The 12,679-nt window shown below is 38.1% G+C and overlaps 1 protein-coding gene across 6 annotated transcripts in view; it reads left to right on the top strand.

Annotated features, from left to right (window-relative positions):
* The window catches only part of BBX (BBX high mobility group box domain containing), a 291,018-nt gene that overhangs the window by 76,143 nt on the left and 202,196 nt on the right, over nucleotides 1-12,679 (top strand). The window contains exon 1 of one of the 6 annotated variants that reach the window (XM_070406137.1): nucleotides 4,080-4,253. The exons of the other annotated variants lie outside the window; for them this stretch is intronic. The gene's annotated coding sequence lies outside the window, so the exon portion shown is untranslated. Of the gene's footprint in view, nucleotides 1-4,079; nucleotides 4,254-12,679 lie in introns of those variants that run through there. 6 annotated transcript variants of the gene reach the window in all.

A 12,679-nucleotide genomic window follows, 5' to 3' on the forward strand; every position in this document is an offset into this window, starting at 1 on the left:
AATGCCTGCTCTTTGGACTAAAACATAATGCCCTCCGGGAGTCACAGAACAGCAGGAATGCTGCCACATCTCACTGCAGCTATACCAGCTGTTTCCATGGGCCAGGCACATCACTAGGGGACTTGGCGGGACCATCCTTCTGCAGGATTGAATTCTAGTTCTGGCTTTCACTGTCTGCCTTTTGATCTTGAGCAAGTCACTTAAACACTTTTGAGGCTCAGATTCATAATCAGTAACCTGGAAATCATAGCAGAGTTGCTTTAAAGGGTCAAGCAAGACTATAATACTAGTAACTACATAATAATTCATGGGCTAGAATAAAGTACATATGGACATTTTAAATAGACAGAATAGGTAATATCAGTTAACTTTTTAAAACCTTATCTTCTCTTTTAGGTTATTTGAATTTTACTTGCTACTTTGGAAAGTGAGAGGTTTATTTTGTATTTCTGGGAATGAAAGATTCTAGGGCACCAGATGTGACTAAATTGGCTTGCCAACTGAAATTTTGGACTACCTAACAGCATAAGTAAAAATATTTAGTGAGCAGTTAGTAAAAGTGTGTTGATTGTTGGGTCGGGGTGGATTTGATACATCTGAAAATGTTAGTCCTCCTCTTTCTGTGAATCTTTTGTTACAGCAGGTTGAGCTTTTGAATAGAACATAATATAGAGTTATGTCTTTCTATACATTACTCAGCCATCCATCTAGCAATATCAGTGATCTGGAACCCATATGGCTTCTGGAGATAAGTAGAAGACACCCGTCCCTTAAATTATTTTTATGAGAATTAAACAAACATACTGTATCTAGTTAGCTTCTTGACTGATTTCCACACCTATAGCAGTTAGAATGGCGAGGAGAGATTCATGCAGGCAATCAGTGGTGAGAAGTGATAGGAGGAGCCTGACCAAAAGGGGGAAAAAAAACCCCTAAAACATAAGTTTTCTTGGTATGGAATCTGTAAGTGAATGCTTGTTCATTTCTGTGAACTCATCTCAGTTTTGTGAGATAGTTTAAGAAGGTGAGATTAACTTCTTTTTATAGGGAAGAAAATTGGAGCTCAGGGAGTTTCATTACCTATTCAGGGGCTGGCAGCTTATGATTGGCAGGCCAGGAATTGAACCCACATCCCCCACTTGCTGGCAGAAATGCATATAGCTAAACAGGAGGAACATCATAGGTCTTGGGAGCATTATATGAATGCTCAGCAGGACTGGTGTTAGTAATAATTGGGAAACACTAATAAATTTTAAATTATGTTAGTATGGTGTAAGATGGTGTGAAGGAGTTCCCCATTTTAAGAAGAGTTTCATTTATAAGTTTAAAATTAGGAGACAAAACTACTATGATACTCAAAAGAATATAACCAGAGATAACTGGAAAACTTAGTTGCTCTATGTGGCTCATTTCCTGAGGTTCTAGATTGCTGTTCTTTTCTAAAACTCTGTAAGTGACACTTGAAAAGTGCTTTGGAATGGAAGAAGGGTGAACCAGTGTAGTGGTCTTTAAACATTTGCGCTTCAGTAAAAGAATTTTGAAAACTATGGATTCCCTCATTGACATTTAAACTTTTTGTCATAAGCTTAAGTTATTTGTATGGTATAATTGTTGTTGATTGTAAATACTACATTTCTTAATAAACTTGCCATACCCTTCTGTAATATTTGAGTCAAACACCACTATCCATTTACAAACTACTTTTTAACAGTCAGAAGTTTTAGTGTTAATTTTTCTCCTGAAATCTTTATTAGACTTTTCCCACTAAATTTTATCCTTGTGTATTATTATGTTTAAGCATTTATTTTTAATCACCCTATCATACTTTGGTGATAAAATTTAATTTACTGTGACAAGACTGTGATTTTAAAAAAGTTATTACAGTGATTTTTAGTATACAGTTGATCATAATAATATGTGTGAATTATAAATTTTGATAAATAATATTAGAGAAAAATACAATTTTATTGGAAATATATCTCAATACATTATTAATGATTTTCTTCTAATTAGCTTGTGTATTAGTAGATGAATATTCATTACAAAAAGAGTTCAGCATATTTTTCATTTTAAATATATACACTTGAATTTTGTTTACATAAATAAGTTGAAGAGGATGAGAGTGTTAAAGCTGTGTCAATTCTTTGAACTTCTGGCTTCTATTCAAAATCACAATGATCTGTCATTTAAAATATTTTTAATGATTTCTCAGCTGACAACCAAATTAGGTTCTCCTCTACTTTTATTCCAAGTAAAAAAATAGCAAAGATACCTAAGTTGCAAAAGAAGAGTGATTAGGGCCATACACTTTTTCATCACCAGTATTTCTCCTGTGTCCTGCCCAGAGGTTCTTTCCTCTCCCAAGCAGTGCCTCTGAGTGACATTTGTGATGGGTGCATTGTGTGCCTGGATTTTATAAAGTGGGAGAAGGGGAATTGGAAAAGGGAAAGTGGGAAAGTTAAACATGTTCTGTAGGGGCATTCTCAGGTAGATTGGTTTCAGGGAAGGGTATTTAGAAAAGTTGATTCTGGAAACTGATTTACTGTCTGCTTACCTGTGTGCTCTTCAGACCCTTTGGAAAGTCCCATGTACTTCTAGGAATTTGCCTACCCTTACTTGAAGACTTTGGCCTAGTAACCACTATATTACTGGCTCTTAATTTAAACTTTTTTTTCTACCCCTGATGCATGTGTATGTGTGTGTGTATGTGTGTCCCCTTTAAACTTAGAACACTAGTAAATAGTTGTCTAGGGCTGTGGTTGGCAAACTGCGGCTCTTTGGCCCCTTGAGTGTGGCTCTTCCTAAGCCTTAGGAGTACCCTAATTAAGTTAATAACAGTGTACCTACCTATATAGTTTAAGTTTAAAAAATTTGGCTCTCAAAAGAAATTTCAATTGTACTGTTGATATTTGGCTCTGTTGACTAATGAGTTTGCGGACCACTGGCTAATGTCATAGGTCTTAATTGCTTCCAAGCAATTAATATAATGTGTCCTTTCCATCTTCACTATCCTAATTCTCTCTAAATTCTCCAGATGAGGAGTAACACTTGAACAGTCTGTATAACTTTTCCCCTATACATCTTTTGGTAGTCTTACTCACATTTATCAATACTTTGGGAAAGCATATATTAAATAGCTCAATATAAGGACTTATTGTTGTTTGTAGTAAACAACAAACAGTTGGCCACAGTTAGATTATTTTTTTGGCTTGTGCTTATTTCTTTTGAGTATCAGTTCATGAAAATTGAAAAGAGCACAAGAGATCTCAGATATAATTTATATTAACTCTTTCCTTTTACAGAAAGTGAAACTAGAGAGATTAAGCCAGTTGTCCAAGGTCACAGAGTTGGTATTAGAGTAGTAGAGCTGGGGTCTCCTAACTCTCATTATTACACCCTTTGCTACATCACACTCCTGTTGCCTTTTGCTAAATTGCATTCATTTACCTCAATCCTATTTAATATTAGTTCTTCTGGGGATTGACCGAGCTTTTGTTGACTCAGCATTATTTTTGAAGTAGAGAGACATTTGCTTTTTCATTGAAGACTTTTCTCAAAACAAAAAATAGTCCTTATCCCCTGGCAAATACTTTCTGTGGCACAGTAGGACACAGAAAGCTGGCCTGGGGCCCTGCGGCCCCAAGGCAGTGGCACTGGGGGAGGGGGAATGTTAACAGGTCAGAGTAGAGGTGGATTGGCAGAGCTGGGGCTGGTGGGAGGTGGGAAGCTTACATCATTTCCCTGCACTGGGCTCTGGCGAGGCTGTAAGGCCTTACTTTCCCCTGTGTAATAGTTTACCAGCTTGACAGAGATTCGTAAAAGAGAGAAAAGGTACGGCAGGACGGATGCTCACCCCGTTCATAAATCTGTGCTATAAGATGAAACTGTCAATAAGTAACTAGAAGCAGCCAGGACTCTGTGCTTCGCTTCCCCCCCAGCTCAGTTCCTTTCTGCTCCGCCCCATCCCTGCTCTCTCTGCTGCTCAGATCAGCTTCCTGCTTCTCTTGAAAGCGGTTCTCTCATAAAGCTGGTCTGCTTTCACTGAGAGCATTATATTCATAAGTCTGAGTCAGGTTTTGTGGAAGTATTGTTGGTTTGGTTTTCTTTGGGGGATGCAGAGGGAGGGAAGAATTTTAAAAAAAGAAAGGGGCAGGCTGATGAAAAAGCAAAATCATCATGAATTTTGTTGTCACATCTTGCCGGTGTTACAACCAGCTCTGTAGACTGCCGCACTGAAAACATTTCTGTGAGAGGTATGTGCTTGAAAATGGAAAGGTGACTGTTGGCTGTGGAGCAGACTGCCCGCCCTGCAGCTGCTCAGATGGCTGGCTGTAAGGTCGGAATGCTCTCTAGTGTTTTGATATCGCAAGGGCAGTCGTTAATTTGAAACGTGGTACAGTTAACCAGCTCTTGGTGAAATGTTAAATGTGTGCTTAGTCCCCACATCAGGACTCCTGAAATGCTCGTTCAGGCTGAATATGTCTTGTCAAATCCGCGGTGTTATTCCAGGCTCTCTTGATGGTGCTTGTCTGTAAACAAGATGATGATCTTTAATACCTCTCTCATTATTTATGAACCACGTGACGAAGATTAATGAGAGAGACTTCCAGTAGCCTAGAAGAAGCTTCAGATTCTTTAGGAGCGTTTGCCTCGACAGATGGCGAAAGTAAAAGGAAATGGTTGATGATTTACCTTAACCTAAAGTGAAAGTTTTAAAGTTTAGAGGGTGTGTTATGGCTAAGTGGAAAAATCTGGAGGGGCCACTAAAATTTCAAATCATTACCCCACCCACTCGAGTGGATGCCTGACCTATGTTATGGCTAGAAGACTTTTGAACACAGATGGATATATCTTTTCAAAGGAAATTGGGGAATATGCATAAACGTTTCTATTCAGTGGGATTAATAATAACAATATAACCAACACCCAAGGAAATGTGGAGAACTATACAGTGGTTATGAAGTACCCAGGCTATCCTGTTATAAAAAGTTTTAGAGAAAATATAACAGATAATTTGTCATGTACATTGAATAAGATAGTGTGGCAGAGACTATTTGAACTACAAAGTAGTTTCTGCTTGATTATAAGAATTATTTTATTATGTAAGAAACTTGAGAATTCTTGAATGTTAGCATGTTTTGAATTTGTTTTACAAAACTTTGGAGTTAAGTTAAGTTATCAACATATAAACGTGCCAGTACTGTTGCCCTTTTCTACAAAGATGGTAGTGCTTAAATTGTTGAAAGCTCTTATTCATGAATAGAATAAACTAGTGATTAAAAGTCAGCCTAAATTTTTCCCTTTACGAGACTGTGCCATTAAAACTTTATTTCTTTTCAGAATTGTGCACGGAGAGCTAATCTTCATGATCATACAGGTTAATGTTAATAGGTTAAAAAAGGGAAAGATTCTAGAACAAAATCTCTGGGAAGTAAACCTAATGTAGGCTTCTGAGAAGGAATCCCTTCTCCACCACACAGACAGGTGGCCATCCTGATCCTATTAACTTGGTCATTCTCAAGTGCACATTAGAAACCCCTGGAGAACTTTTAGTACCTTCCATTGCCCAGGCCCTGCCCCAGAAATTCTAACTTAATTGGTCGGGGGTGGAGCCTGGGCAATGAAAGACTTCAAGCTGTTCCCAGTTGTTTATAATGTGCAGCCAGGTTGGCAATAGCTGCATTTCCTGAATGAACATCCTCAGTAGTGAAGCAGCCCATGCTGTTTTGGGTGCTGTTATGGATCCACACCAGATCTGCTTTGGTATGTGTCCTCTTAGGTCTGAACTTTGTCACTTGAAGCTCATGAGATATTTAATATCTCCCCCAAGACTTAGCTTTTCTAAACTGAATAGTCCTAGTTCCTTCAGTCTTCAGGACTTACTTTCTACATTCTTTCCCATTCTGGTCTCTTCCTGTCATGGAATTGATTTTTTTTTTTACAGTATCACACTGTCCTTTTTTTTTTAAACCCTCACCCTAGGACCGTGGTCAGCAAACTGCGGCTCACGAGCCACATGCGGCTCTTTGGCCCCTTGAGTGTGGCTTTTCCACAAAATACCAAAAAATACCACGTGCGGGCGCGCACGCACAGTGCGATTGAAACTTCATGGCCCGTGTGCAGAAGTCGGTATTTTGTGGAAGAGCCACACTCAAAGGGCCAAAGAGCCGCATGTGGCTCGCGAGCCGCAGTTTGCTGACCACTGCCCTAGGACATGTTTTTTAATTTATTTTTAGAGAGAGAAGAAGGGGGAGGGAGAGAGAGAAACATTGACTAGTTGCCTCCTGTATACAACACCCTGACCAAGGATGGACCCTGCAACCTGTGAATGTGCCCTGATGGGGAGTCGAACCCAAGACTTTTTGGTGTACGGAACGACAATTCAACCAACTGAGCCACCCTGGCCAGAGCTGGATCACTCTTAAATAGGATGCCCTGGCAACTGAGCCCATCATTCTAGATATGTAGTGCCTAGCACAGGATGCAGAGAATACAGTAAAGCTGTAACTCTCTTGTTCTGGACACTATACTTCTGGCAAAGATTACATTTGCTTTTTGGCAGCCATGTCACACTGTTGACTCATGGTGAGTTTTATCTCAGCTTGAGCTCTTAGTTCTTTTTCACATGAACTGTGCATAAGTCAGGACTCTCCTACTCCATGCCTGTAAATTTTTTTTAACTATAGTTTCAGATTTACATTTATGCTTATGAAATATGAGGAAATCTGATGAATCAGTTATCCCACACAAGGAGAGGGATGTATTCAAACTGAATGTCAAAAGGTTGTAATGTACATATAGCAGCAATTTTAATGAGTGATCTAGACCTTTCATTTTCCAGTGTTCCTGCTAATTCATCACTCAGTGCTTGCTGTTCAAAGTTAAGAACCCATTTGACTATACAGCCTGTGTTAATGTTTTATTCAATAATTAGGGGAGGAAAAATAATTTTCCTTCTACCTTTCGAAGTTGCTCTGGCTGGTCTAATAGTAAAATTGATAAAAGACAGATTATCAGGATAAAATAACCAAGTTTATATATATATGTAATATATATAGGCTCCAGAAGAATATGGCATCGAAGGAAAAATTGGGCAGTTGAAGCTTATAAGCCATTTGGACTAACGAGAGGAAGGTAGTAGTCCAGGGCTTTAAAGAATTGGACACAGAGGGGATTCTAACAGACTTATGACAAGGTGATAGATAGCTCCCTTCCTTTAAGCAGGTTTTTCTATCCAACCTTCTTTAGGCAGGTACGTAAAATACTATTTTTGAGTCTTTTGTTTCTTAAAAATAGTTAGCTTAAAATAATCAGTATCCCCAAAAGGCAGATTTTGGGGTAGCACACTCTGCTCTCCCTCAAATACTTTGTCAAATGCTTTTCCAAAATCAAAATACATTATATCCACGGTATTCTCCTGAACTGTTTTTATTTTAAAAGGCAGTGTGTTGAGCTTGTCATGACATTCTTATTTAGTGAGGTAAGTAGAAGGAAATATTTTGCAGATGAGCAGGTGACTTGCCTAGGATCTTACTACTGTCAGAGCTAGGACCCACCACAAGCTCCGCTGGTCCCCCCTCCAGTGCTCCCTGGATCAGACCACAAGTGCTGATGCCATTTGTATTTAGGATAAGACTTTGAAGAAAACTGAAAGGAAATAAAGCCTCTGTGGATGCTTCATTGTCTCTTTGGGGATATTTAATACTTAATCCCTTAACATAAACCAAATCAAATCTTGATTTTTTTTTCATTTAGTGTTCTGCCCAGAGCAATAAAAGAGGAGTAAATGACTAGCCAACATTACTAAGTTAACTGCAGAGAATAGTTTTCTTAGGAGTTTGGGCATCCTAATTCCGCTTGGAAAGTTATTCATGCCCTAACCCCCTCCACACAACTGATGGTAATACTGCCTTGCTTATAATGAATTATACCATGCAAAAGTTTTATATATTAAGGGAGAGATACATATGGCCTGTTTTCCAATTTTGCAGATGAAAAAACTGAGGCCCAGGCAGGAAAGGCTTGCTGTATCCTTAGTGCTTGGCAGTGCATTTAGTACATAAACATGCTTATTAGTAAATAACTGGATATTGCACAGCTTTCTTCAGTATTGTTTTCTTCTCCACATAGGAACTGGATTTTATCTTTCTTTCCCCTAGCTTTGCTTTTGGGCACTCATTTCCTTAACAGTGTTGAAATGGAACAGCTTTTTCAAGAATACCTATTACTTTAGAAAAGCTCCAGTGATACAGTACAAGCTCAGATAAGTAGGTTTATTTTTCCAGCATTTAAAGGGGAGGAAAATAAGTCCCTTTCCTCCTCTTTAAAATTGATTTAAAACCATTTAGTTTTTAAGAAAGAAAAAAGAAGAGCACCCAAAGAATGAATAGCCTAGGCCTGGTCTGTGTTAATCTAGCCCCTTGTCCACATCTTCATTAGGTTCCAATGAAAGCTGATGCTCACAAGGCTGACCCTAATGTATGATAAGACCTGCAGTCACCAGTGATTTAATTATATTCACTATGCTGTACTTACTCAAGTATCAAAGTATACCTTAATACATTTGGAAAGGTTTTCAGTAGCAGTGGTTGAAACAACAAGGCTTTATAAGTAAATTTAGTCAATCAGACTAGGTTCCTTTTCTGGTCAATATAGTTTTGATCGCATGTCCCTCTTCTACAGTTTGGGAACACCTGCCTTTATTAACCAGAGGCTTGCAGAGAGTATCAGCCGTGAAACTGCACTTTTAGAGCAGCTCTTGCTTCTTTCGTAGTCCCAAGTGTCTATTTTCTGTCTTGTAAGGATATTTAAATTACATCGATTAATAGTGGTTGTATTTTTACATGGTTGTTCCTCTTATCTCATGTCCCGAAATCCATTCTTGTAACCCCTTCATTATTTTTATGCTTCAAAATGATGCTTTTAACCAGATGTTTTTTTAACAGAAAATGAGAATTAAATGTTCACAGAACCATGAGCCATCTATACATTAGCCATATAAAAGAATACAGTTTAAAAAATGTAATATGACACATAGATTAAGATGTGATTACTAGTGGGTTTAGTTAATTCTTGAGTAGTACTCAGTACAACGTATCCGTATTTAATTTGAAATCAAAGATGGGATGTCAGAAAAAAATACATGAGTTGGGAAATACAGATTCATTGCAAATACTTCTTGTTGTAGACTATTAAAATGTAAAGACCTCAAAACCTAACCTCTCTAAATTACTATTCAGAGAGTGCTTATAGACACATCTTCTAAAACTTCAGCTAAATTACTTTATACATGGCATATCCCAGCAGTTATTTTCCTATGTGTTTTTCTTTTTGTGATTGTTTTTATTATTATTAAGAAACTGGGTGGAGCTCATCAAACTTTAGAAAGAATGCTGGATAACCAAACTTCGGGGTTAATTTTGGTATTTATTTTTAAAACATGTGTTTTTTACACAGTGAACTTAACCTCCAGAAAAGTTTGAATATTTATGAGGTTGTCCTTAAAGCATATAAAATGATGAAGAATTGCAAGAAAATAGTGTACTAGTTGCTATAAGTATTCATAATTAATAACAGTCTGTCTCAGTCTCTTTAGGCTGCTATAACAAAATGCCACAGACTGGATGGCTTATAACAACAAACATCTATTTCTCATAGTTCTGGAGGCTGTAATTCTGAGATGAGGGTGCCAGCATGGTCAGGTGAGGGTTCTCTTCTGGGTCACAGATTTCTTGTATACTCATATGAGCAAAAGGTTAAGGGAGCTCTCTTTTATAAAAACACTTACTCCCTATGCTGTATACCTGAATCTAATACAAAATAATATGGAATGTAAACTGTAATTAAAAAATATATAATTTAAAAAAAAGACTTTTAAGTGGCGGCCTTAAAAAAAAAAATACTAATCCCCCTCATGAGGGCTTCACCTTCATGACCTAAGTGCCTCTCAAGCGCTCCACCTAATACCATCACATTGTACATTAATATTTCAACACATGAATTTTGTGGGGAAACACAAACATTCAGACCATAATATTCTGCCCTTGAGACCCCCAAATTCATGTCCTCCTTGTATGCAAAATACATTCATTCCATCCCAGCTACTCAAAAGTCTTGACTAGTTCTAGCATTGACTCCAAAGTCTAAAGTCTTATCTAAATGTTACCTACATTAGACATGGTGAGACTAATGGTATGATTCATCCTGAGACAAGTTCCTCTTCAACTTGAACCTGTGAAAACAAACAACTTATATACTTCCAAATATAATGATGGGATGAGCATATAATTAAACACATTAAAAAAGGGAGAAATAGGAAAGAAAGGGGTATGATAGACCCCAAGCAAGTAAAAGCTCAGTAGGGCAAATTACATACAATCTTAAGGTTAGAGAATAATCTTTAACTCGATGGTCTGCTCACCAAGCCCACTGGAGCAAGTCCTACCTTCTGGATACACTCAGGGCAACCCGGGCCCTATCGCTTTTCTGGGTGTAGCCCATATAGCAATTGTTCCAAGCTGGAATGGTATTCCTGTAGTTCTATTAATTTGGGGTTACCTGGCAGCTTTAGCCTTTTCTCCTTCAGCTCTATTGGGTGTTGCCCTAGTGGGTTCTCTGTGGTGGCCTCTTCTTCGCCATGTCCTTAGCTTTCCTTCTGCCCCTGTAGGCAGCTCCAACCTTTGAAATCTAAATAGATGTAGCCAGTCCCCCATTGGTTCCCATTGTTTTGGGTGGGAGGTCTTCTGGTCTGTTGAAACTTGAGGGATGCCCTAGCCCAGGGGTGGGTGGGGAACCTTTTGTGAGTGCGTGCCAAAACCAGCAAAATCTCTGACTCAAAATTCTTCTGCATGCTAATCCTAATTTTTTGAGAACATGTTATGCCTACTTGATATCTCTTAAGGTGTACGTATGTGAAGAACCTTGAAGAAATAATAAAATTCATTCGAGCGACAAAAACACAGTATATGATGATGAAAAATACATTTATTTTTTAATGTATATGTGTACACTGATAGTCTGACAGAAAACTTTATGACTCCGTTTGATATTATCAGTGGGACTTTTGCTGCTGCATCACTGATGACAGAGATTTTACATCAGGTTTATATTTCGTGATCTTCAGAGATATGCACGAGCTACTACTTTCATCCGTCAGGCTACTCCTATTACGAAACTTAACAAAATTCATTGCTGAGAGCAAAGATTCACAAGCGTATGTGGATGAAACCAAAATACTGGTCGGATCTAGGAAGGCAGGGAGAGTTAAGGCAGAGGCATAGAAATTGCTCTTGCCCTCTCTCGTCAATCCATGTCTATGGTCTTTAAGATAACTTGTTATGTAAAATTATTTATTTATCTAAGATGCACCTACACTGAATTTATCTGAAAAATAAAAAAGTCGATATTAAGAAAAAAATTGTAAATGGAAGATTATACGAGAGGGTTTCGCGTGCCAGCAAAAGTTACTGGTGTGCCATGTTTGGCACGCGTGCCAGGGGTTGCCCATTTCTGCCCTAGCCCCTTTTGAAATCGAGGAGGAAGCCCTGATGATCTCTAAACTGCCTTTGAAGTCCTTTTTCCCTTGTCTTGAGGAATATCACACATTCCCAGTAGAATATCTCTATGATTCCATCCTGTATGTTCTAAGAAGTTTGACAACCAACCTTAATTCATTCTTGTCTCCTTCCCCTTCAGTTCAGATTGGCTGCTTTTCTGCTGGAGTGGCTGAATAAATCCTGGTTCACACCCATACTAAACTTTTTATCCAAAGGTCTCTTGGTCATACCCTTACTATTCTCTTCTAGGACACTTATAATATTGATAAGTTGAGAATTTTCTAATTTTTTAAATTTCTGCTTCCCTTTTGATTAAAAATTCCATCTTTAAATCATTTTTGCGTGCAGTTTTCTATAAGCATTCAAGAGGAGCCAATCTGTACCTTCAACACTTTGCTTAGAAAAAGGTTAGCCAAACATCCAATTTCGTCACTCAAACTTTCCTTACTCACACATTCTGTCTTCCACAAAATACTAGGACATGAACAGTTCAGCCATGTTCTTTGCTACTTTATAACATGGATGGCCTTTCCTTCAGTTTCCAATAACATTTCCTCATTTCCAAGAGCTCATCAGAATGGCCTCTACTTTTCATATTTCCATGAATATTCTGTTCATGACCCCTTAGGTTTTCTCTAGGAAGTCAGGCTTTTTCTACCTCTGTTCTCTTCTGAGCCTTCACCAGAATTGCTTTTAATTGGCTGTTCACGGTAATATGGGCTTTTTCTACAGTGCAGTCCAGAACTCTTCCTTCCTCTACCCATTACCCAGTTCCAAAGCTGCTTCTCATTTTTAGGTATTTGTTATAGCAGCACCACACTTTCAGTACCAGTTTTCTGCTTTAGTTAGTTAGTGCAGGGTGTTGTGACAAAATATAGACTGGGTGGCTTATAAGCAACAAACATTTATGTCTACAGCTCTGGAGGCTGGAAATCTGAGATCACAGTCATAGTTTGATTATGAATGACAAAGCCTCTTACTAGGAGAATTAATATTATTCTTCTCTGTATATAGAAAGCTCCTGAGAAAATGGATGTCAGGGGTCGTAGCAAGTAGGCCTAAGTTAAGATAAATAAAGCGCCACGCAAATATGTATGATTTTTATATCGAGATATAATATATTG

This window comes from Myotis yumanensis, unplaced genomic scaffold, assembly GCF_028538775.1.
Source record: "Myotis yumanensis isolate MYYU_CA2020_CCGP unplaced genomic scaffold, mMyoYum1.0.hap1 SCAF_2, whole genome shotgun sequence".
Lineage (NCBI taxonomy): Eukaryota > Metazoa > Chordata > Mammalia > Chiroptera > Vespertilionidae > Myotis > Myotis yumanensis.